The sequence below is a fragment of the Schistocerca gregaria genome, chromosome 4 (assembly GCF_023897955.1).
Source record: "Schistocerca gregaria isolate iqSchGreg1 chromosome 4, iqSchGreg1.2, whole genome shotgun sequence".
Classification (NCBI taxonomy): domain Eukaryota; kingdom Metazoa; phylum Arthropoda; class Insecta; order Orthoptera; family Acrididae; genus Schistocerca; species Schistocerca gregaria.
Genome location: NC_064923.1, coordinates 213,820,996 through 213,835,487, shown reverse-complemented (window position 1 = coordinate 213,835,487; position 14,492 = coordinate 213,820,996). Strand labels below are relative to the sequence as shown.

At 43.1% G+C, this 14,492-nt stretch overlaps 1 protein-coding gene across 2 annotated transcripts in view; it reads left to right on the top strand.

Moving 5' to 3' along the window:
• The window catches only part of LOC126266783 (synaptic vesicle glycoprotein 2C-like), a 329,005-nt gene that overhangs the window by 99,792 nt on the left and 214,721 nt on the right, over positions 1–14,492 (top strand). The window lies entirely within an intron of this gene.

Genomic DNA, 14,492 nt, shown 5'->3' with positions numbered 1-14,492 from the left:
ATTGCTGAGAATGTACTTTTGGAGCAGAGCGTTTCTGAGAATGTACGTTTGGAGAATGTGATGGTGAAATATATACCGTGGGTAAACTGGCGCAGAAAAGAGTCGAAGCATTTGAGATGTGCTGCTACAGAAGAACGTTAAAAATTAGGTGGACTGATAAGGTAAGAAATGAGTTTCTCCGGAGAAACGACGTGGAAGGGAATATATAGAAATCACTGACATTGGTACCCTTCCTCTCTGGTTCTACGGAGAACCTCCTCGTTCCTTATCTTATCGGTCCACAAGCATTATACAAAAATCACCATGTCAGCCTATCAGGATTGAAGACATTAATCTCGGAAGTACCTTTTCTAACGATGATGCCAATTAAAATGGCTAGATTAGTGAACTACCTTGATCTCAGTGCGAAGAAAGATGCGAGAATAGCTACGGAATAAATTTTTGTATCAGCTGCCTGAAATAAGAGCTGAAATTTTATAACTGTTTACAGCTGTCAAATAGTCCAAGAAATGCATCTCTGAGCCATCAGTTGTACAAATAACCTTTATTCTCTATCGGTTTCCGTTAAACCATCAAATAACGGCGTTCGCAGGACTCATCACTGTGTCGCTTTTCCTCCTGTGAAGATGATTATTTAGCCGAAACCGGCAGAGATGAAAGGTTCATTTGTACAGCTAATGGCTCGGAGATACAGTTCTTGAAATGAGAGTATTTGTCAGTGCTATACAGGCAGCAGCGTCCTTGGAGTACAAAACACAACGGTTGACGTTTGCTTATCAGCGTTACAAATCTCTCAGCCCGTTATCTAGAAGTGGAAAACATTTGGAGGCATGGGGCGGGAATGTTACCTTGAGAGAGGTATTAGAGAACTCGTGAAACGTAAATTGATATTATGTTTCATGGATGGTGCTATTATATTTTGTCTGATTTTCCATTTACGTCTGCAGAAAGAGAAGACTGTATCCATCGCATGTATGGCTAAAAGAAAGTAAAGCGTAAGGCAGTGTAAAGATATTAGGAGGTGCATTATATTAGAAAATGTTGGAACGAAGATAGCCGTGGTAAACGGACTAAAAAGACACTGGAGCTGAGCCAACAGGCGTAGCGTACTATAAAACCGCTTCTAAGACGGGTGCCAGGTCTGTACTACAGGGTAGTCGGAAATTCCCATTACAGACTTCTGGCACTTGTAGAGTGAGTACATCGTATTTTCAACAGGAAACCATGTCCGGAAACGACATCCGACAAGACTAGAGAGCGTCAAAGTTATAGGCGCGGGCGTCTGTTAATGTACGTATACACGGGGTGATTACGTGATGATGTTACAGACTTTCTAGAATGATGGTCGAAGTAGAGAAGATATAAAACGTAGACTGGCAGTGGCAAGGAAAGCGTTTCTGAAGAAGAGAAATTTGTTAACATCGAATATAGATTAAAGTGCCAGGAAGTCGTTTCTGAAAGTATTTGTATGGAATGTAGCCATGTATGCAAGTGAAACATGGACGATAAATAGTTTAGACAAGAAGAGAATAGAAGCTTTCGAAATGTGGTGCTACAGAAGAATGCTGAAGATTAAATGGGTAGATCACGTAACTAATGAGGAAGTATTGAATAGAATAGGGGAGAAGCGGAGTTTGTGGCACAACACGACAAGAAGGGACCGGTTGGTAGGGTACGTTATGAAGTATCAAGGGATCACAAATTTAGCATTGAAGGGAAGATTGGAGGGTAAAATTCGTAGAGGGAGACCAAGAGATGAATACACTAAGCAGATTCAGAAGGATGTAGGTGGCAGTAAGTACTGGGAGATGAAGCAGCTTGCACACGATAGAGTAGCATGGAGAGCTGCATCAAACCAGTCTCAAGACTGAAGTCCAAAACCACAACAATAACAGTATTGTACTAAATAACTATCCCGCTATTATATTTCCTTTTCTTTCTGGTTTGTACCTGATCATTAATAGTCTAATTAAGCAGCTCTTGGTCGTAAATGCAGCCAGAACAATTGTACTACGGCACAGGTTGCCGTTAAACAAAAGAGGGATCTTGTGGTAAGGTTTAGCTGTTAACCGGTTCAGTTCTTTGACTGTAATTACATTTCTCAGTCATTAGTTATGTTCTAGACAACCTGTTGTACTAAGCTGTTCGTTTATGTGCTTGAAAGGCTGGGTCATTATTGGAGTATTTTAGCTGGATCTTCTGTTGTGGTTCCGCCGAGTGAGTTCTCTTGTAACAAGTGTTCACAAGTAATATTTTAAGACGTTTCTTCAGAGAGGTCTTAAGAACTGACAATCAGTTTAACTTTGAAAATATTAAGAGCCAACTGTCACCAGAACTTTATTCAAAATAAAATTGTTAGAAGGGACGGGCTGGGATGAAGTTGCACTTTGGTTGCCGATTGAAATTAAGAGTTTGTTTCCTTTGAAGTAAGCCTTACCATTGTCATACTGAAACTTCCTGGAAGATTAAAACTGTGTGCCCGACCGAGACTCGAACTCGGGACCCTTGCCCATCGCGGGCAAGTGCTCTACCATCCGAGCCACCGAAGCACGACTCACGCCCGGTACTCACAGCTTTACTTCTGCGAGTACCTCGTCTCCTACCTTCCAAACTTTACAGAAGCTGTCCTGCGAACCGTGCAGAACTAGCACTCCTGAAAGAAAGGATATTGCGGAGACATGGCTTAGCCACAGCCTGGGGGATGTCATACTGTTTGCTGATCTATTTAATCTTTAAGCACTGGTGCGCATCTTAACCCCGAACCTTTCGACATACCGCTTTCAAATTAAAGTTAAGTCATGTGTTTTGAGTAATTGAATCAGTCTTGTCATCAATGGTGCTTATGTAGTTTTCATGTGTTGCAGAAGGGCATTTAATAAGAGGGACTGCATTCAGCACGATTGTAAACACCGCTGTTTGACCCGGTAACGGTCCGGCCGTCTTGTAAATTTTCCCAAGTTGTTCATATTGTTCATTTCGCAAAAAAAGCTATGTAAACAAGGAAACCCGTAAAATAAATCACAATACGAACCGTACTAACCACCTTATAAAAATGTTTATATCGTCCTATAGTATAACTTTCTTCAAAGTTCTATGCCATTAGGCAAAGTTAAAAGTAAGAACCTAGCACCAAACAAGCTTTGTCAAACATAAAACCCTTCTTAGAAAATCTTATGTTGGTGAGTTATACTCTCAAGGCACAGTTGTAATCTACAGGCAGCCGCTTTCACCTGCCAAAGATAGTACATGTAATGTTCACAGATTCATGATAGTATCTTCGTTGGAGGCTGTCGTTTCGTGACATATGCGTTGCAGGAAAATGCTATCCTCGGCAGGTGGAAGCGGGTACCTTTAGTTTAAAACTGTGTTTTGAGAGTATAAAGCGCAAACATAAGACATTCAGAGAAGAATTTTTTGCTGGTTTGGTTCGTGTTTCTTCTTGTGGCGGTGCCTAATGGCATAGAAGCTTTAAAGTATGTTATACTACGGGACGATACAAATATTTTCGTATGGTGGTTAGTACGTGTCTCATTGCGATTTAATCATTAGTTTCCTTGTTTCATAGCATTTGATAGGGGTTGGCTTAGTCCCGAAATATGTTATGTTAAAAATGTAACAAGTTTTACAACTTGCGGCGTAATATCCTCAGTGACGATGCAAGCTACTTATTAAAGTGAATAAAAAGCTAATAATGGAACGGCTACGGTAGTGCCAACAGGCAATAACAGAGAGCAGTCAACAATAATGGTTCAACAATGGCGAGACGATTGAATGTTTTTCGTTCAGAACTGAACGTGCCGAACTATATCGACTTTTTTCACTCAGTTGCACCCAGAGACTACTTTCACTCAAAAGAATGAATGGATAACCCAACTGATAGCTAAAACTACAACCGAATGAGTAGACCAGAATCGATTGTTTCAATTCCTAAAGCCATCTTTTACTTGTCAAACCCTGCACCAGCTCCCGTCAAACTGCCTATGGCACCCGGTCGAACGCTAGACTGTTTAGTTGGCAAAACTATTAAGAATTTTGAGAAAAGTGACTCACGGTGTCATGGCATTTCAAAATGATACGGTCTGAAACATGGCTGTTTCTCAGGAACTGGATGTTAGTTTCAACGTAGCAATCACACAGCACATCAGTTACAAATATGTTTGGTATTTTGACCTAGGTTTAGACACCCCTAAGGATGTCTTCATTAGAATAACATTTTGAGAAACCGTAAACTTATATTTTGATAAAGCAATGGTCACAATTAAGAGCAGATATGCTCAAGTGAAAAATAAAATAAAACAATTGCCAAAGGCTGGAATATCTTTAATTTTATTTTTGGCTTGAGCATATCTGCTGTTAATTCTGACCATTGCTCTCTCACAAAGTAATTTTACGGATTCTTAAAATTTCATTCTAATGAATACATCCTTAGAGGTGTCGAAACCAAAGATCAATGTACCAAACAGATATTTGTTACCGGTGGGATGTGTGATTCCTATGTTCAGATTTTGAAGTGACAGATTTTCTCCATTGTCGATTTCTCCTGTGCCTTGTTTATCCATACCAGAACTCACTGGAACAACAGAGACTGTTTTTCTAATATTACGGTTGCTCGAGGAAGATGCTAGTCACTTATGATCACAAACAGCAGTGGAAAACCTCATTTTCGAAACTGAAGTCGATCAAAATCAGGCTCTGGAATTCCACGTTGGATGTCAAGTTTTTGGCTTTACTCAGTATTGGAAGCGATAATTGAAAACGTCAAAGTTATTAAAATATTGTAAGTAGCGGTATTAGTGTGAAGTGTTAACACAAACAAATTAGCCAATAAGATTGTTTACAACTTTCATTATGCGGCTGATTATTCGCGAAAGTATTGTAGTTGAATGAAACATAAACAGTCGGCGCAGAAGTTCTGGTGAATAAGCAACTTCAGTGCTGTAACATAGGTGTCAGCTTTAACTAATGACTGTAAACAACAGACGTGAATTTGGCAAGTCAGTTGTGAACACATAGTGTTAAGTAGTGGACGGGCGGCCGTATTGTGCCAGCGCTGTCACGTCGCAAGTAATTCTCTAAATCAGGTATTAAAGGCATTCTCCAAAATGTTTTGAAGGAGAGTAAGTGTGTGCGAAGTTTGTCACAAGCACCTTGATTCCCGAACAAAAACGACAAAAACAACGTGGACGCCTGCTGTGACTTAACTATAACGAAATTCGGACATTACTTTGCTGAGAAAAATAATAATGGATAGGAGGCTTGGTGTTACAAATATGAGCTATCCACAAAACGACAACGTGCATGAATTCATAAAAATGGTGAATGCTTGGAAAACATACTTGGCATTCGGGCCAACGTGACGCGTGAGGCAAAAAACTTACTCAAGATTAAGAACAACAATTCCAAGCGACCAAGTGACTTGACTACATAAAACAAATAGTAGAAAAAGGAAATGTATCTCATTCAAGAAAGAAGCGGCTTATAAGGCACTTGTTCGGCAGAGTCTTAAGTGCTGCTCTTCAATCAGGGACCCTTATCAAGTAGGAGCAATAGAATATATAGAGAAAATTCAACGAAGAGTGGCACTTTTCATCAAAGGATCATTTAGTCGGCACCAGATCGTTACAGAGATGCACAATCCATTCCAATGGATGACGCTACAAGAGAGGCGCTGTGCTTCACTGAGAGGGCTATTATTGAAATTCCGGCAGGTTATGTCCTGGGAAGAGTGGCACAACATATTACTTCCTCCCAGATACGCTTCGCAAAATGGCTACAACGAGAAAATTCGAGAAATTAGAATTCATGTAGCGGTTTATGGACAATAATTCTTCCTAGGCGCTTGATTGACATATTTATTTTTTTATCTAGCATTTGCTTAACAAACATGACACATCATAATATTTTTTAAATTGATACAGCCGTTTCTTTTATGAAAGTGAATCCAACGTTTTGTACTTATTTCTTTTTAAATATATGTAGTTAAATTTAGGGTGTTCTGGGGTGTCAGGCCGCATCGTATTTCTTAAAACGATCAACGTTTCGACCCCTCTGCTGGGATCTTCTTCAGGCTCTTGTAGTGTCCGCTGTAGATCGAACATTCAATCTACAGGGAACACCACAGAATCCTGAAGAAGATACCAGCCCAGGGGTTGATACGTCGATCCTACAGAAGAGATATGACGTGGCCTAACAGCCAAGAAGATTTTAACTTAAATGACAATGGCCACGAAAGCCTACAGACTTATCTATATCTAGTTGTTCATAGTGATGTTATTAAATTATGTTGAATACCGTAATGATTTCACTATTTTCATTATTTAAGCTAAAAGTGACGTAAATAAATTACGTTGAATACTTTTATGATTTCAGTACTTTCATTATGTAAGCTAGTCAGTGAAATAAATTATACGTTGTACATGAAAATTTTATGCAGTTAAATTGCAAATCTTAAATATTGAGTTACAGGCGCATATTCGAGAATTGTCCGTAAATGCTGTTTCTGCGTTTAGTTATCACAAAATTTTCATGGTAAGTCACTCACCGCAGATTCAGCTCGGCGGCCTACCGATCCTAAAGGCGGTTCTGGAGACTGCAACATGAACTTGTGCACAATTGCTGAAATATAAAAAACATCGTGCTCATTTAGTAAATGAATATTATTTTTTGTCAATCAAACGTAAAATCTGCAAGCATCATACCAACATTACTTCACGGAGTTAGTGAAGAGGGGATACTGTAAACAGTGAAAATCTTAGCAACCTCTCTGGAGACAACACGCTCCGTAGGGCTGTCATACACATGATTATTTTTCAGGTTTACCATTACGGTAGTACAACTATTCCATCCTGTCAAAATTATTGACACGCTCGCATGCATTTTATTAGTTTGTTTTAATGGTAAATTTTCTTACTCTTTTGGCCTTTTTCCGTTGTTCGTCGGCGGGGCGACGTTGTTTTGTAAGTTTTGACCGCGTTAGTTGTTGACCGGATGTCTGCGTCTAGACCAAATCTCATGTTACAGCGCGAGAACGTTTTCAAAATATTTCCCTAGCGTGTATCTGAGGCGGGACGCTGGTGCTAGCCCGGTATTTACCTTAGTGGATGTGGGAAACCGTCTAAAAGCCACATCCCAGCTGACCGGTTTACCAGCCCTCGTAGTTAATCCGTTGCAGGCTCGTCTCCTCCTAAAAGCGCAACTTCAACGAGTTTTTTTGTGACTGAATTTTTATTTGTATTCATATTTTGGCTTTAGAGAACGTTGTCCATCCAGTCAGCAATAGTTACAACAGGGCAGAGTTAACAAAAAAAGGTTTTGAGTTAAAGTAAAATGATAGAGTTAGCTTTACGCATAACCAATATACTTCTGTACTAAGGAGATCACACTAAGAACGAACCAATTTTTACAATGTTTACATGGAAATTTCATTCTCATGAGAGTTTGAGATTACATAAATACACTCCTGGAAATGGAAAAAAGAACATATTGACACCTGTGTGTCAGACCCACCATACTTGGTCCGGACACTGCGAGAGGGCTGTACAAGCAATGATCACACGCACGGCACAGCAGACACACCAGGAACCGCGGTGTTGGCCGTCGAATGGCGCTAGCTGCGCAGCATTTGTGCACCGCCGCCGTCAGTGTCAGCCACTTTGTCGTGGCATACGGAGCTCCATCGCAGTCTTTAACACTGGTAGCATGCCGCGACAGCGTGGACGTGAACCGTATGTGCAGTTGACGGACTTTGAGCGAGGGCGTATAGTAGGCATGAGGGAGGCCGGGTGGACGTACCGCCGAATTGCTCAACACGTGGGGCATGAGGTCTCCACAGTACATCGATGTTGTCGCCAGTGGTCGGCGGAAGGTGCACGTGCCCGTCGACCTGGGACCGGACCGCAGCGACGCACGGATGCACGCCAAGACCGTAGGATCCTACGCAGTGCCGTAGGGGACCGCACCGCCACTTCCCAGCAAATTAGGGACACTGTTGCTCCTGGGGTATCGGCGAGGACCATTCGCAACCGTCTCCATGAAGCTGGGCTACGGTCCCGCCCACCGTTAGGCCGTCTTCCGGTCACGCCCCAACACCGTGCAGCCCGCCTCCAGTGGTGTCGCGACAGGCGTGAATGGAGGGACGAATGGAGACGTGTCGTCTTCAGCGATGAGAGTCGCTTCTGCCTTGGAGCCAATGATGGTCGTATGCGTGTTTGGCGCCGTGCAGGTGAGCGCCACAATCAGGACTGCATACGACCGAGGCACACAGGGCCAACACCCGGCATCATGGTGTGGGGAGCGATCTCCTACACTGACAGTACACCTCTGGTGATCGTCGAGGGGACACTGAATAGTGCACGGTACATCCAAACCGTCATCGAACCCATCGTTCTACCATTCCTAGACCGGCAAGGGACTTGCTGTTCCAACAGGAAAATGCACGTTCGCATGGATCCCGTGCCACCCAACGTGCTCTAGAAGGTGTAAGTCAACTACCCTGGCCAGCAAGATCTCCGGATCTCTCCCCCATTGAGCATGTTTGGGACTGGATGAAGCGTCGTCTCACGCGGTCTGTACGTCCAGCACGAACGCTGGTCCAACAGAGGCGCCAGGTGGAAATGGCATGGCAAGCCGTTCCACAGGACTACATCCAGCATCTCTACGATCGTCTCCATGGGAGAATAGCAGCCTGCATTGCTGCGAAAGGTGGATATGCACTGTACTAGTGCCGACATTGTGCATGTTCTGTTGCCTGTGTCTATGTGCCTGTGGTTCTGTCAGTGTGATCATGTGATGTATCTGACCCCAGGAATGTGTCAATAAAGTTTCCCCTTCCTTGGACAATGAATTCACGGTGTTCTTATTTCAATTTCCAGGAGTGTATATACAGGTTGAATAAAAGTGCTGCACTTTGAGGTCGGCATGCAATTCCTCATCCAGACGCAAGACAAAAGTTTATCTAGCAAAATAAGATCGGGTGCGTTTTGAAAACACATGTATGAAAACTAGGAGCTGGGAATACAGTCACATCTGAATGTAGAGGGGAATGTGCTTCATCCTGCGCTACTGCTCCTGCCGTCGTAGCTCACTGAGTAGACTAAATGTTCAAATGTGTGTGAAATCTTATGGGACTTAACTGCTAAGGTCATCAGTCCCTAAGCTTACACACTACTTAACCTAAATTATCCTACCGTCAAACACACACACCCATGCCCGAGGGAGGACTCAAACCTCCGCCGGGACCAGCCGCACAGTCCAGGACTGCAGCGCCCTAGACCGTACCGCTAATCCCGCGCGGCACTGAGTAGACTGATTTCGTTCCAGATAGTGTTCGGTGACAGCTGTGGTCTCACCATGGTGGTGCACTGCCACACTTTGGATATAGGCTATCCAGGTGTGCAACCTCTTGCTATATGCTGAGATTTTCCATGAAGGTGTTCGCCGACAGCTGTGGTCTCACGATGGTGGTGCACTGCCACACTTTGGATATAGGCTATCCAGGTGCGCAACCTCTTGCTATATGCTGAGATTTTCCATGAAGGTGTTCGCCGACAGCTGTGGTCTCACGATGGTGGTGCACCGCCACACTTTGGATATAGGCTATCCAGGTGTGCAACCTCTTGCTATATGCTGAGATTTTCCACGAAGGTGTTCGCCGACAGCTGTGGTCTCACCATGGTGGTGCATCGCCACACTTTGGATACAGGCTATCCAGACGTGCAGCCTCTTGCTATATGCTGAGATTTTCCATGAAGGTGTTCGCCGACAGCTGTGGTCTCACCATGGTGGTGCATCGCCACACTTTGGATACAGGCTATCCAGACGTGCAGCCTCTTGCTATATGCTGAGATTTTCCATGAAGGCTGGAAGGCCGCTAAGACCTGTTTGCTTGCTTGAATGTGCTACATCGCCACGACCAACTGTTTGACATCCATGGCTGCATAAAGAACTTCTCTAGACTTTCCTTGCATTACAGCATTTATTTATACGCATTCGCGTTGTACGTGCATGTTTTCTGATGTCATATGCTCACCCTCCCCCGCAATTAGGTCGTCTTGTGAATATTATGGAATCCGGAAGTTTCTTTGTTTGATCCAAATGGTCGTGTGAAAATTATGGAATCTATTCGTCTGATTATATGTTCCGCCCATCCACAGGTTGTTTTTACAACAATCGTAACGAATTTTTCCATTATATTCTATTCAATGATGTATTTATTTGTTTTCTGCTTCTCCCATTAAGTCTAAACATGCATCTCTCCAAATCTCACTGATCAGTCCTCAGATTTTCAATGGTTTTTGCAGTTAAAATTCATGTTTGGCTTCGAAAATTCATAACTTTATCTTCAAGTGATTTTCATATTCATCGCATACTTGATTTTGTTAACCCAGTTTAGTTAATCAAAGACACAGCAGTTTTTTTTCCAACCCTACTGTTTTCTTTTTATTCCGATGCACACCCGGTCGTTTGTTATATGTAACTTACATAAATACAAAACTTCTAAAACTGGTTGTATGACATTTTTTTAATAGATCGTTCCATTTTCTTTTGAATATGTTCATTAGACATTATTTCAGTCACGATATGGTAATTAGTTTATTTGTCTACTTTTAAACTTGCGACTAAGTTTTTGTGTTCGTCTCTGAAGTTAGTTTGTCCTAGAGACAAATTACACAAGGCCATCAGCGAAACTAAGGTGTTTCAGATACGTGCCGATATCATATTTTCGTTTCCTCAGTTTAAGGACTCAAAATTCCTTGTAGGGATGTTGGGAAGAGTTTTTGTGTTATGGAAACTCTTTGCCTGACTTGTTTGCAGTTTAAAATTTTTCATTACTTAAAATGATCCATTGTACTATATTCACTTCTACAACTCGCTCGTTCCTTTCCATGATTAAAATCTGTTTTTTCCTGTGAATGGTGCTTGATGATTTTAGTCAGTATCTTGCACGTTGAAAACAGTGGCATAGACCTGTAGTTTTCAAGATCGTGTCTTCTCTGTTCTTGTGAAGAAAAATAATTACAGCGTTATTCTAGTTTCTGGGAATCGACTTATTTCGCAAACATTCTTCAATTCTAATTTCTTTCGTATTGTTTTCCTCCAGCTCTAACCATTTCGTTGCATAATCTACCAGTGGCTTTCTTTGTTCGTATCTCGAATGACGTTATGTACCTCATGTGACATTACCTCCAGCATCACATTATTTTCATTATTATCTACCTATGTTTCTCATACGTTTCTTAAACTACACTTACGTTTTACGAAATCTTGGAATACTTATAAATTATCCCTCAGTTTTAGATACAATGGCATCTGCCATATTAATTGATGTACACTCATGGTCTGAAAAAAGTACCTCGGACGACTAGAGACAGTAGTATGTTCAACAGATATTGCTAGCTTTTGAACCATGTCGGTCCTTGGGTTCAAGGTCGACACTGATATCGCAGCACTACACCACCTACGGTAAACTGTGCCTGCGGCTCTCGTTGTCGATATAAACCGATGGTGATGGATCAGTGTGACTCGAGCAGATGTGCAGGATACCTCATAGACGTATGCGCGAACCATATCGTCAAACTGTGAGCTTGGAAGAGGGCGCATTATTGGCACGAGAGAATGTGATGCATCCATCCGGCAAATTGCTCCTCGTGTGGGACGAAGCGTCTCGGCAGTGCAACAGGTGTGTGCAGAATGGTTCATGGAAGGTTATAGAACACGATGAGATGAGTCAGGGAGTCAGATCACACCACCCAGACTCCTTCTCCCCCCCCCCCCCCCCCAATCCAGCCTCCATGGCCCCTCCCGAGAAGATCGACGCCTTTCAGGACAATCTACGACCTCCTCAGCTCTGGCGAAACACACTTTTACACTATCAGGGGTGACAGTTCTTCGCTGTTTATTATAACATGGGTTACGTGCACTGCGTCCACTTCTTCGCCTACCTTTGACGAATGTGTAGAATCATGCTAGACGGCAGTGGTATGTGGAACGACATCACTAAGGGCAGTAATGGCATCCCACGTTTTGGTTGGCTGCAGACAGGAGGAGCGGCATCACAGTGACTGCATTTGCACAATATATATTGGAGAGCAGCGTGGAGGGTAAAAATCGTAAAGGGAGACCAAGAGATGAATACAACAAGCAGATTCAGAAGGATGTAGGTTGCAGTAGGTACTGGGAGATGAAGAAGCTTGCACAGGATAGAGTAGCATGGAAAGCAGCATCAAACCAGTCTCAGGACTGAAGACCACAACAACAACATACAGCCCCTAGTGTTGTTTGGCAGGCTGATATGGTGAGGGTTGTTATGGGTATAACCACAAATCACAGTTGGTGAATGTCCAGGGCACTGTGACCAGTGTGACCTACGAGGATGACATCCAGCGATCCATATCCATTCTCCACAAAGCACCACAGACGCCATTATTCAGCAAGGCAATGCACGACCACATGCCGCTGTACGAACAAGTGCCTTCTAGGTTTCTGGCCCGCCAGATCACCAGAATTTCCTCCAATCGAAAATGTGTGGGATATGGTGAAACTACGGGTGCATCACAGTCACCCAATGTTAACACCATAGGTGGACTTCGGAATCAGGTGAAGGCGACATGGAACAAGGTATAAGGGCCTATGGCGCACCCTGTACCTACTAGGCAACAGGACACATACTGAACCAAGGAGATGCTAATCATTTCTGCAGAACATTCTAATATACGTGTCCTGTGAATATGAACGTCCTGTTTCTAGTCGTTCAGCGTGTTCCGTTTTTCATAAACATTAGTGTAATTTAGTTAGTAGCCATCATAAGTTTCGGTTTTGTTTTCTATACACTTTTATTGTTTACATAATTTCCAGTATATCATCTCACATCTTCACGAAGATATGTACGAATGGTTTTACTTCATCCAGTAGATGCGCTCGTGTTCGTGCTGTTACCTGAAGCTGTTCTCTCCTCTCTAACAGATACCACGTTCCGTGCGGGATTTCCTTCGCTTTTGCTCTAATCTTTCCTTATTTTAGTTTTGCATAAGTACAGTACATTTACTGAATAATAGCCCCTTTTATCTGTGTCTAATCTACATTTTCTAGGGCACTGAACTTGTATTCATTAATAAATTTTCGTAGGTTACATTTACGATTTCCAAGCTAATAAGTCTTTTTCTTTCTAACTTTATATCTGTTTTTACTCAGCACCTTGAGAATCTATGATTATTTCTTATTCAGAATTGATGTGAAACATCCTTTGGAGACGATAAACGCTACTAGTGTTGTTTGGTACGCTGATACACCCTCCAGCTTCCACGTTTGCACACATGTACCATGGCAGAGTGTTTGTCTCTGTACAACGAATGCAATTGTAAAACGCAAAAAGCAGGTACGAAATTGACCGATTTGAATCATTAGGTAAAAGGACTGGTAAGCATGTCGCATGCCTCAGGACATGTCTTTGCCCCGTACCAGGGCACTTATCTCAGAAGCAGACATTCGAGACCAATATACCACAACATTTCAACTGGTGTGAGAGCCAAAGAAACTGGTACACCTGGCTATCACTGTGCAGGGCCCTCGCGAGGACGAGGAAGTGGCGCAACACCGCGGCTCGATTAAAGTCTGAAGAGGTGCTGCAGGGAACTGACACTGTGAGTCGTGCACGACTGTCCATAAATCGTTAAGAGTACGAGGAGGTCCAGATATAATCTGAACAGCACGTTGAAAGGCATCCCATACGTTCAGTAATGTTAATGCCTCGGGAGGTTGTTGGCCAGCGGAAGTGTTTAAACTCGGAAGAGTGTTCCTGGAGACACTCTGTTGCAATTATGGACGTCTGGGGTGTAGCATTGGCCTGGTGGAATTGCCCAAGTACGACGGAGTGCACAATGGACATGAATGGACGAAGGTGATCATACAGGATGCTTACGTACATGTCACATGTCAAAGTCATATCTAGACGTATCGCGGGTCCATACCGGTCCAACTGCATACACCCCGCACCATTACGGAGCCTCCACCAGCTTGAAAAGTCTTCTGCTGATGTACTGGATACAGGCATTCATGAGGTTGTCTCCATACCCGCACACGTCCATCCGCTCGATAGAATTTGAAACGAGACTCGTCCGACCAGGCAGCATGTTTCCAACTATCAACAGTCCAAAGCCTGTGTTGCGCGCTGACACTTGTTGATGGCCCAGCATTGAAATCAGCAGCAATTTTCGGAAGGGCTGCACTTCTATCACGTTGAACGATTCTCTTCAGTCATCGTTGGTCCCGTTCTTGCAGGATCTTTTTCCGGCCGCAGCGATATCGGAGATTTGATATTTTACCGGATTCCTAATATTCACGGTACACTAGGTAAATAGTTGTGCGGGAAAATCCCCACTTCATCGCTACCTCGGAGATGCTGCATCCCATCGCTCGTGCGCCGACTATAACACCATGTGCAAACTTACTTAAGTCTTGCTAACCTGCCATGGTTGCACCAGTAACATACCTAATAA